At 38.4% G+C, this 12853-nt stretch overlaps 1 protein-coding gene across 1 annotated transcript in view; it reads left to right on the plus strand.

Annotated features, from left to right (window-relative positions):
• The first annotated feature begins 440 nt into the window (after positions 1-440).
• Positions 441-12853, plus strand: part of LOC149141735 (actin-7-like) — a 106161-nt gene continuing 93748 nt past the window's right edge. Inside the window, exon 1 of the mRNA XM_089449898.1 lies at positions 441-639. The gene's annotated coding sequence lies outside the window, so the exon portion shown is untranslated. The remainder of the gene's footprint in view (positions 640-12853) is intronic.

Here is a 12853-nt window from a genome sequence, read left to right on the forward strand (position 1 = left end):
AAGTAAAATCACTGTAAAATAACTGGATTTTGCTCATCTAATCAAGCGATTACAAGTAACTAAATCGAAAGCCCCACCTAAAATAAGCAAAAATAAGCAAGTATAAAAATTTGATAAGCTTCGATGAAGTTAATTTTACAGCAAATTAATTTAATCAATAAATGAAATTAAAAAATCCGACTGCAGATATGGTCCATCAGAAGATCTGATGATCATAGGACGCGCCACGGAAAAATCCGTTGATCCAACGGACAGGAGCAACCCCCCGCCTAATTTCGACGACTTGTCCGAGAAAATCAAGAATATACAACACCTGCGGATTCCACCTCTTAATTTTACTCTTACCACCAATTTAGTGGGCGCTAAGTAATATTCCCTACATCCACGTAGCTCTCTCCACTTTCAGATACGTTTTTTCTCCGTTGGATATAAATTGAAATACCTTATGTTGTATCTCTCCTTGCCACCGCGATGTCAGAGGAATTTGTAAATAAGGGGTAAGTAACCGCGGTGAAAACGCTTCTGGAACTCTTTTTGTACGGTTGGTTGCCGCAGGTTTGTTTTTTTCTGCCACAGCAGTGGAGCAGAGAGGTGAATAAGGCCTCTGTGATTTACTGGTCCAAGCTTGGGAAACTACTAGTAAGCAGACATCTTTCCTTTTCTCATAGATTCTAGTCTACGCTGTATGGAAATTCAATAAAAGGATTAATTTCTTATCATTTTCTTTAAATTCTTTGCTTCTGCGTGTGAAGGAAATTCATGCAAAGATTAATTTCTTATCATTTTCTTTAAATTCTTTGCTTCTGCGTGTGAAGGAAATTCATGCAAAGATTAATTTCTTATCATTTTCCTTAAATGCTCTGTTTCTGCATGTGAAGGAAATTAAAGAAAAGATTATTTTCATATCATTCTTCTTAAATGCTTTGTTTCTGCTTGTGAAGCAACAAAACGGTCACCTGTTATAGGAATTCAGATAAAGCTATGGCAATTTACATGAATATATGTAGCTCGTTCAAAGGTTTATGAATTTACGCTACTTTATTGATAGGTTCCAAAGGCTAGGCTGATATGCCTTGTTCTCTGCCGGCGGGTTAATCCCGATGGTTTTAGAATGACTAATTTGCCACATTCTTACAGAAATTCTTTGCTTGCTGTGTTGTGCGTTTCATTTTGCATGTCAGGGCACGCTTCAATCCTATTCTCCGATATTTTTCATTTTCATATGATCGTAAGTAACAGCGGCTCTGTACCTACCTCTAATGCCAGGCGCACTAGTAATGATATATGCTCCCGCTTTAAACAGAACCAAGGTCACTTGCGCACGGACGTAAATTAAAATACATGCAATCTGCGGTTTTACTTTACAGTCGCAGAAGAATCTGTTAATGGAATTATCTAACTCAACGCCGGCTGAAAATGGCTTTCTCTTCAGTGCAGATGGCATAAGCGTTTACTGGCCTCTGCCTCGATTTAAACCGTTGAAGTATAATTTTATCTTTGTACAAATTTACAGTGTGTATAAGTATTTCATCCAATTTAATAAGTCATTAATTAGGGGCGTTTCACTTTAATAATTTTTATCTTTCAATATCATTCCGTTAGATGGAAACAAGCTGCAAGTTAATTTAAGAATCCTTTTCGAGCACACCATTAAATATATCTACATAAATAATCCGCCATAAAGCTACCATATTTTAATTTCATTATTAAAGCTTTTGCAATGCAGCCTCAAGCAGATATCAGTCTGCACAAGTCCGGTAACCCTATCTTTAATCAAAGAATAGTTTTTACAAGGTAAATGGAAATTAGAGTAAGGGCAGCAATTTCCTTCACTAGCATCGTCCAAAAAGTTGGACTTCAGGATATCAAGCCAGAAAAAAATTTGGCACAACTTGGCAAAAACACCAGCTTATAAAATCAGGAAAAATTCAAAAATATTGGCACAATTTGGCAAATAATTGGGAATCGTTAAAAAAATTCCCAAATATTTAATTTTTTCATTCAAGTTTGGTTATAAATTACAATAATATCAAAATTACATTGTCACATAAATATTTATTTATTTATTTCTATTATGACATATATTAGATGTCTGTACATTAACTCAGTAGTCTAAACTTGCTAAGAAATGGCCTTTTGCCAGTCACTCAGATGGAAAATTGGTCTTTTGGCTTGAAATTTAACAGGAATTATTTTAGATCGATGGAATCTAGATGTTAACATTGCATAATTCAGTTGTAGTATAGGTATTGGAAGGGGTTGAATCTATTTCTAAAAAAGAAAAACAACAACAATTTCATCAATTCAATTGATTTTTTGTTTCAAAATAAATTAGACGATCAAATTCCAGTAATGACAAACTGGGAAAAATCTAAATTATAAAACGCCTAGCATTCTTCACACAAAATTACCTTAAATGTGATTTTTTTATATATTATAAATCTATCTATTTTTTATATATTATAAATCTATCTATTATTTACTATAAATGACCTCTGCCTTTTTGTGGCCAGTAAATATTGGATCTCAAAATTGTTGCCTAAACGCTAATCCATGAAGATATGTTACTCGAATTAGAGATCAAGTTTCCCTTTGAAATATGCTGTAACAATCTTCGTCTTTTTCGCAAAATCACCGTCAGCAAGTGAGAAAAATGCAGCGTGAGTACCAAAATTGCGCATTTTATGAAAAATCTGGCGATTTCTTGGGGTGGGGAGAAATCGCCAATTTTTTTTCCTATACTGAAAACAGTGAGGATTCTGTTAAAATTATTCATTAGTAATTTAAAAATGGACAAGGTAAGAGTAAGTAAGAGTTCTCTAGAAGTCACTCATTAATAATAGAACGGGACAAGGTTAGCGTACGTGAAAGCGATTTCCTTGGCTTATGTATCTTTGCCTGTTTGAAAAGAATTAAAAATTCTTCTGGAAATAATAATCAGTCATGGTAAGGAAATAGGCTTTTATTGCTAGAGTATGTGCCATGTCTACATATGGCCTTCGATTTAAGATTGTGATTGGCACATTCCCTTATGCAAGGCCGTCTTCTATGGAAACTGTTGCAATGGTTCCATGAGTTTGCATTCAATGCTGTAGAATGCGCTATTGATATCCATAAACGTCCTGTCTGATAGCTCAGTAGCAATATTATTTTTGATTCGATCTAGTATGATCATCTGAGGGTAGGGGAAACATTTTATACCCATTCTTAGATTGTTATAGATAAAAATCAAACTTTGAATTAAATGGAGTTGCAGCTCACAGGTGTGTACAACACCTGGGAGACTACACTCAAAACAAAGAGGAGACTCTCACTCTCGTTCACTCTACCTTACATCACATGAATATTACAATATTAAATACATCACTGAAAATTAGGTAGTTGTGAACAACCTCCTAAACTCTAGGAACTAATCCTAAACTAAGGAGATGCGTTACAACCATATAACCATTTCTCCATTATTTTTAACTCCCCCCTTAATGGAGAAAGGGTTATTCTGCACTCCTAACATCCCTCTAAATAATTCAAACTTTACTCACCCTAGAGGCTTAGTAAAAATATCAGCTAAATTATCACTAGTGTTACAATACTCCACACATATTTCTTTTGACTGTATATTTTCTCGAACAAAATGAAACTGAGTGTCAATATGTTTAGTATTTTTATGGAAAACTGGATTGTATGCAAGCTTTATTATGCTTTGGTTGTCAGTTTTGATGCTGGTTGCTTCTTTCTGTGCTTCGCCTGCATTGCTAAGCAATCTCCTCAACCAGATGGCTTCACATGTAGCTGCACACAACGCCTGGTACTCAGCTTCACATGATGATAATGCTACAGTACTTTGCTTTTTGCTACTCCACGAAATAACCCTGGATCCAATACTAAATGTGTAACCTGTGATGGATCTTCGATCATCCAGGTTACCTGCCCAATCAGAATTTGAATAACCTGCTAAAGTAACATCAGGAATGTCAGTGTATAAAATACCATAATTACAAGTACCACTAAGGTACCTCAACACACATTTTGCTGCAATCCAGTGACTTTCAAGTGTTTTGGACATAAACTGGCTCAACACACTAATAGAATATGCCAGATCAGGTCTAGTTGTCGTGAGATATATCAAACTTCCCACTAGCTGTCTATACAAAGTGGCATCCACCTGTTTTGTGCCATCATCACTGCTTAACTTGAGATTCTGCTGCAATGGTGTTGTTGCTGTTTTGCACTGTTCCATTCTGAATCTTTCCAACAGGGTTCTGACATACTTTCCTTGAGTTAGAAAAGTTTGACCAGAATTTTTCCACACCTCCAAACCTAGGCAATAATGAAGATCTCCAAGGTCTTTCATTTCAAATACCTGTGACATTTGCTGCTTGATTTCTTTGATCAAATTATTTGCATTTCCTGTTATGATCATGTCATCCACATACAAAGAAATCAAAATGATTTGCCTCTGATTATTTATCTTGGTATACAGATTTGGGTCGTTGAGGCTCCTATGAAAACCATGTTGTATAAAAAATGAATCAATTTTCTCATACCATGACCTGGGTGCTTGTTTCAAACCATAAAGTGCCTTATGCAATTTACACACTAAATGCTCCTGCCCCTTTTTCACAAAACCAGGAGGCTGTACTAAATAAATTTCTTCCTTTAATTCTCCATTCAGAAATGCAGACTTAACATCTAGCTGGTGTAGCTTCCATTTAAGTTTTGTGGCTAAAGAAATTAGCATTCTAATTGTATTTAGTTTAGCTACTGGGGCAAAGGTGTCATCGAAATCTATTCCTTCTTGCTGTGAGTAACCCTTTGCTACCAGTCTAGCTTTGAATTTTTCTACACTCCCATCTGCATTTATCTTAGGTTTATATAGCCACTTGCATCCTATAGGGTTTTTTCCTTCAGGCAACTCAACTAAATCCCAAGTATGATTTCTATATATTAATTCAATTTCCTCATGCATTGCAGCCCTCCATTCATCTGATTTACTTGCTTCTTCATAGTTTGAAGGTTCTACAATGTTTAAAATTTTGGACATTAAAGCATAGCCTTTCAATCTTTCAGGTAGTCTAGTCTTCCTACCTGATCTTCTAGGTAGAGGACTTACCTCAACTCTATCTGTTTCAGTACTTTCCGGGCCTGCATCATCACTTATTACACTATCTGCTGCTACTTCTTCTTGTTTCTGCTCCTGCTCCTGCTCTTCATCTTCGTCACTGTTCATCTCTATCAACAATGGAATGTGGCTATCACTGTTAGATTCTTCCTTTCCATCTTCAGTTTGTTCATGAAAAATAACATCTCTGCTTGCAAAAACTTTATGAGTCACAGGATTATATAACTTGTATGCCTTATACTCTGTGCCATATCCTACAAATATACATTTCAAGGCTTTGGGGTCTAACTTCTTTCTATATGCTTTCTAACTTCTTTCTTTCTATTTGAAGTAAGATGAGGTCTTGCAAATTGAGATGTCCAAATCTCTGATGCCAGAGATTTTCGATTGTTGATCCAGCTGCAACCATTGCTTGTCGTGGCATACTCTTTGCATCCAGTCTGTACAAATTCCCCACGCGCACTCCTGTTGCAACTGTTTCCATCTGTCTATCCTTAATGACACAACCATTCTTAAAGAATTGCACCTGCATGTCCTGGTCTGTAATCATTGAGACAGAGATCAAGTTTTTCTTAATTCCTGGAACATATAATACATTTTTAAGATGTTTAATGTCGCCACTAGGTAGCTTCACAGGAATATCTCCATATCCTTTGATCTCATACCCACTGTCATCTCCTAGATAAATTTTTGATCCACATGCAGATTCTTCAAGAAATTCAAAACAGTCCTTCTTATCGGTCATATGTGAGGATGCGCTAGAGTCGACATACCATATGTCGTCCTCATCTCCCTTTGATGCTGAAAGAGCACAATCGACTGTGAATAGTCGAAGATCATGGTTGTGGTCCTCCTCTTCTCCAACAAAACAGCCCTGATGTTTCCTTTGTTTGCCTCTTCTTTCATCCGCCTGCCTCTTATAGTATTCTTTAATCTGATGACCAGGTTTCCCACAATAAAAACATCTCTTAACATAATTATTAGTCATACCTCTGAATGACCTCTTTTGAAAGGAGTTGGCTCCCTTCTGCTGCTGCTGCTGCGGTTGCTGGTGCTGCGGTTGCTGGTGCTGATGTTGGTGCTGGTGCTGCTTTCCTCTGTACTGTCGCCTCTTCGCCATCAGAGCTAGGTCATTGCTCTGAGTTTTCAGATTTTGTCGTCGTTCCTCCTCCTGGAGAAGAATCGTTGTCAGCTCATCAAATGAAGGGGCTTTCTCCCTCGCTGACAGCCCTGAGATAAACGTCTGATATTCATCAGTCATTCTGTTCAATGTGAATGTGACTAGATCTGAGTTGGACACCTTTTCTCCAATAGCTCCCAGTTTGTCACTCAGATCCTTGACTCTGGCCAAGAATCCAACAACGGACTCATTCTCGTCCATCTTCAATGCAAACAACTTTCCCTTGAGTGCCAAAACACGATTTGTATTCTGAGTCTCGTAAAAGTTCTTGATCGTTGTCCATATATCAGCGGCCAACTTGGAATCTCTGATATGTGGGATAATATTGTCCTTAACGGACATCTTCAGTATAACTTTTGCTTTTGTTTCTCTTTTATCCCAATCTTGTTCTTGGGTTGCTGTTCCAGATCTCTGCTCATTTCCCTCAACGATCAACCATGCATTTACGCTCTCCAGCAAAGTTTGCATTTTGAATTTCCAGTTGGAGAAATTCGTTCCATCGAGTTTTCCAGACTCGTGGAGGTATGATCCTATACTGTTGTTCATTTTCGCCCAACTGAACACTCCAATTGGCCACCACCGGGCAAGTCCGATCTGCTACCACCGAACAGATCAGGAACTTCACTGTGCCACCATCGGGCAAGTCCGATCTGCTACCACCGAACAGATCAGGGACTTCACTGTGCCACCACCAGGAAAAACCGATCTGCTACCACTGAACAGATCAACAAACAAGCTCCAACACGCCACCACCGGGCAAAGGCGATCTGCTTCCACCGAACAGATCGAGGAGCTGCACTGCGCCACCACCGGGAAAAAAAAACCGATCTGCTTCCACCGAGCAGATCACAGAGCTCTAATTCGCCACCACTGGGCAGGTCCGATCTGCTACCTCCGAGCGGATCAAGGAACCTCAATTCGCCACCACCGGGCAATCAAATATGCTGCTACCGAGCAGAAATCTCCACGTGCCACCACCGGGAAACTCCAATCTGCAACGAAAAATTGTAGATTTCCAGAGAGAAAGAGGTTGGCTTTGTGGTGCTCTGAACAACTACGAATCTGCGCCAATTGCGGAAAAGAAAAATTCACGATGTGCACGGAAATTGGCGCAATTAACAGCCACAGATCTGCTCCAATTCAGTTACAATTTCAATGGTGCGCTTATCAGCCTCAAACCCGCGCCAATGGGTGCGTCTGTTCACTAAAAAATCGCGCTCGTCTGTTCTGTTCTGTATTGGCGCGACTATCTGCAAAAAATCCACGCCAACTGCTCCAACCCTTTCTTTGGCTCAGAGATGATCAGTCATCTGAGACCCTTCGCTCCAGGTGTTACTGCAGTTCCACCTGATCACACAGACACATTTACATACTCTCTTACCACTACAGGTATGTAACTAATGATACATCCCTAAAAAAAAAATTGAGGCTATCTCTACCCTAAGCTCTGATACCAAGATAAAAATCAAACTTCGAATGAAATGAAGGAGTTGCAGCTCACAGGTGTGTACAACACCTGGGAGACTGCACTCAAAACAAAGAGGAGACTCTCACTCTCGTACACTCTACCTTACATCACATGAATATTACAATATTAAATACATCACTGAAAATTAGGTAGTTGTGAACAACCTCCTAAACTCTAGGAACTAATCCTAAACTAAGGAGATGCGTTACAACCATATAACCATTTCTCCATTATTTTTAACTGTTATGATGCCGCATATTCTCTTCAAAGATTTCTCTTTGCTATTTTATGGATAGAAAATAGTGGGCCCTGGGCATGAATGGATTGTGGCATGGAAGCGTTGTTCTTTCAACTTCTTCCATATTGCACACCAATTCATGTATTGTTGTCAATGCGGAGCATGCTTTTGGAGTGCATTGAGGCGTTTGTCTTTTTTTTTTAGGAAAAAATAGTCTCCATTTATCTGTCTGTATTGGCCATCAAAATATAGGATTTTTGGTTAGAAAATTGTGCGGACTTCACTATATAGCAGGTTATTCTTCAACACAAATAGGTAGCCGGGGCTTGTTGTTTTTCCTCAATTATTCTAATCATGTTTGTATGGTTTTAAGAATATGATGCAGTTTTTATGTTGTTCACATTTTTTCCGTCTCTACGCTGTCTTTTGCATGACACCTAGCTGAACATATTTCTATGGCCACTGTATTTTCAAAATGGAATGTTAACTAGAATAGTTGTATACTCTTTTTGCATTGCGCTTCCATACCTATAGACATTCTACTTTGGAATCCATAGAATGTTGCATTTCACTTAGCTTTGTATGCTTGCAAAGAGTTTACGTAGCCTTTTTCAACAAAGTAGGTCCGGTTTCAATCAAGTATTTTAAAGGACTACTTGGATGCAAAACCTCTTATCAGATTTGGTAAGATCAGGGAAGAAGACTCATTAAAAGTAATGCATTTTAAACATATGGAAAAATAGTCGGAAAAGTAAAAATATTGGGCAGACTCCAGATAATGGCATAAGTAATGCATTTTAAAGAGGTGTAGAAAGTAAACCAAAAATATGCTAACATGGAGATTGTGAATAATATGTGCAATAAATTCCTTTGTAAATATTCAAAGTTTTATGCAAATACATATTGGCCCATATCGTAGTGGGTATGTTGAGTCATTGTATATTGATTATACATGGCTCACTAAAATACTATAGAAAAACTACAAGTTTTTAGAAAATTGTCTCCATAGATATGAACTTTAAATTGCCATATTCCACGGGGTTTTAATTCATCCTAAATCTAGAGTATGATGCAAGGAATTAGAGAAGTAATAGAGTGAAACTATGAAGACTATTATTTTGTACAATCTGGCAAGTAGGCGTAGAAAACTCTCAAATAGAACAAAATACGAAAATAATGTTCCTAGAGTTTAGGAGTTTGTTTACAACTACCTAATTTCTAGTGATGTATTTAATATTGTAATATTCATTTGATGGAATAGTAGAGTGAACGGAGAGAAAGTCTCTTCTTTGTTGTTGGTGCAGTCTCCAGGCGCTATACACACCTGTGAGCTGCAACTCCTTTCTTCTCCAGCAAAACAGCCCTGGTGTTTCCTCTGTTTGCTTCTTCTTTCATCCGCCTGCCTCTTATAGCATTCTTTAATCTGATGACCAGGTTTTCCACAGTAAAAACATTTCTTAACATAATTATCGGTCATACCTTTAAATGATCTCTTTTGAAAATGTTTTGGCCCCTTTCTGCTGTTGCTACTGCGGTTGCTGGTGCTGATGTTGGTGCTGGTGCTGCTTCCCTCTGTACTGTCGTCTTTTTGCCATCAGAGCCGAGTCATTGCTCTGAGTTTTTAAATTCTGTCGTCGCTCCTCCTCCTGGAGCAGAATCGCTGTTAGCTCATCAAATGAAGGGGCTTTCTCCCTTGCTGACATCCCTGTGATGAACGTGGTATTCATTAGTCATTCTGTTCAATGCGAGTGTGACCAGATCCGAGTCAGATACCTTCTCCTTGATAGCTCCCAGTTTATCACTCAGGTCCTTAACTCTGGCCATGAATTCAACAACAGACTCATTCTCCTCCATCTTCAATGCAAACAACTTGTCTTTGAGTGCCAGAACACGATTTGTATTTTGTGTCTCGTACAAGTTCTTGATTGTTGTCCATATATCAGCGCCCGACTTAGAATCTCTGATATGTGGGATAATATTGTCCTTAATGGACATCTTTAGTATAACTTTTGCTTTCATTTCTCTTTTATCCCAATCTTGTTCTTGGGTCGTTGTTCCAGATCTCTGCTCATTTCCCTCAACGATCGACCATGCATTTACGCTCTCCAACAAAGTTTGCATTTTGAATTTCCAGTTGGAGAAATTTGATCCATCGAGTTTGCCAGACTCGTGGAGATATGATTCTATACTGTTATTCATTTCTATCCAACTGAACACTTCAATCGGCCACCACCGGGCAAGTTCGATCTACTGCCACTGAACAGATCAGGGACTTCACTGTGCCACCACCGAGCAAAAACGATCTGCTACCACCGAACAGATCAACAAACAACTCCAACATGCCACCACCGGGCAAAGATGATCTGCTTCCACCGAACAGATAAAGGAGTTGCATTGCGCCACCACCGGGCAAATCCGATTTGCTGCCACCGAGCAGATCTCAGAGCTCTAATTCGCCACCACCGGGCAGGTCCGATTTGCTACCATCAAGCGGATCTCGGAACCCCAATTCACCACCACTGGGCAAATCAAATCTGCTGCCACCGAGCATAAATCTCCACGTGCCACCACCGGGCAACTCCGATCTGCAACGAAAAATTGCAGATTTTCAGAGAGAAAGAGGTTGGCTCTTTGGCGCTCTGAACAGCCACGGATCCGCGCCAACTGCAAAAAAGAAAAATATATGAAGTGCCCCGAAATTGGCGCGATTAACAGCCACGGATCCGCGCCAATTCAGTTACTTTTTACTTGGCGCGCTTATCAGCCTCAAACCCGCGCCAATGGGCACGTCTGTTCACAAAAAAAATCGCGCTCGTTTGTTCTGTTCTGTATTGGCGCGACTGTCTGCAAAAAATCCGCGCCAACTGCTGCTTCTTCTGAAAAAAAATTGTGCTCCAACCCTTTCTTCGGCTCAGAGATGATCAGTCATCTGAGACCCTTCGCTCCAGGTGTTACTGCAGTTCCACCTGATCATACATATACACTTGCATGCTTTCCTACCACTACAGATATGTAGATAATGATACATCCCTAAAAAAAATTTGAGGCTATCTCTACCCTAAGCTCTGATACCAAGATAAAAATCAGACTTTGAATTAAATGAAGGAGTTGCAGCTCACAGGTGTGTACAGCACCTGGAGACTGCACCCAAAAACAAAGAAGAGACTCTCTCTCCGTTCACTCTACTATTCCATCAAATGAATATTACAGTATTAAATACATCACTAGAAATTAGTTAGTTGTAAACAAACTCCTAAACTCTAGGAACAAATCCTAAACTAAGGAGATACGTTACAACTATGTAACCATTTCTCCATTAATACAAAATAATATTGATTATTTTTAACTGTTGAGTCATTGTATATTGATTATACATGGCTCACTAAAATACTATAGAAAAACTACAAGCTTTTAGAAAATTGTCTCCATAGATATTAACTTTAAATTGCCATATTCCACGGGGTTTTAATTCATCCTAAATCTAGAGTATGATGCAAGGAATTAGAGAAGTAACAGAGTGAAACTATGAAGACTATTATTTTATACAATCTGGCAAGTAGGCGTAGAAAACTCTCAATTAGAACAAAATACGAAATAATAGTCTTCATAGTTTCACTCTCTTACTTCTCTAATTCCTTGCATCATCCTCTAGATTTAGGATGATAAATAAATTAAAACCTCCATGGAATATGATTTAAAGTTCATATTTATGGAGTCAAAATTTTCTAAAAGATTGTTGTTTTTCTATAGTCTTTTAGTGAGCCATGTATAATTAATGTACAATGAGTCAACATACCTACTATGAGATGGGCCAATATTTATTTGTATAAAACTTTGAATCTTTATCAGGGAATTTATGCGCATATTATGCGCCATCTCCATGTTACAATATTTTTGGTTTACTTTTTGCACCCTCTCTCCCTCTCTCTCTATATATATATACCAATGTTACACTTTGACAAAGTTAATAAATAGAGATAAACTTTTCTTATTCCACAATAAAGTTTCCAAAATCACAATTTGGCAGGCAGCAAATGGTTAACAATCAATTTTGAAAAAACTGTAGTGAATTGGAAGGGGTATGTGGAATGTCTCCATCTTCCTCTGTAGCACATTTGAGGAGGGGTACCTTTTTTTGCCTTTTTCCACTGATCTGTATCCTTCGGGGTTAATTTATTTTTCATTCAAATCAACTTATTAACCCTTCTAGGCATAGGCATCCCGTTCCTAGCTAGATATTTCCTCTAGGGAACCATCTTGCCAATTTTAATCCTTTGAACATAATGCTTACCACATAAGCCAACCCTCATTTTAGTTAACATCGGGTCTCCTTTCAAATATCCCATTGGGCATTGTGAAAGATGTACATAACCAAGCCATTGGGCCTCTTTCAAAAAACCCATTGGGCCTATTTGAAGATCCCATTGGGCCTTTCTTGAAGATTAGCCTGATACATAACATTTGAATATAATACACTCATGCCGCGGGGCCTCTTTATAATAACCCATTTAGCTTATTTGAAATATGTGCCCAACAAGCCATTGGCCATATCTGAAATATCTTCCCTCTCTCCAAAGATCTCCTTGATGCAAAACCATTGAGATCTATCAAAAGGTTTCCTTAATGGCAAATCCATCGAGCTATTTTGAGAGATAGCCATTGGTTACTTTTGAAAGATTCACTTTATAGATCATTGGGCCTTTTTGAAAGAACATATTTTGAATTGCTTTGATAGACCACAAAGCTCCTTAAAAGCAGATCTTTTGAAAGGCCTTGATAGAGCACAGGCCTCCTCAAAAGAACATCTTTTGAAAGGCCTCGATGGAACACTAGGCCTTCTCGAAATAA

Source organism: Pinus tabuliformis, chromosome X (assembly GCF_031772625.1).
Source record: "Pinus tabuliformis cultivar Carrire ecotype Pingquan chromosome X, CPIR1, whole genome shotgun sequence".
NCBI classification, from domain to species: domain Eukaryota; kingdom Viridiplantae; phylum Streptophyta; class Pinopsida; order Pinales; family Pinaceae; genus Pinus; species Pinus tabuliformis.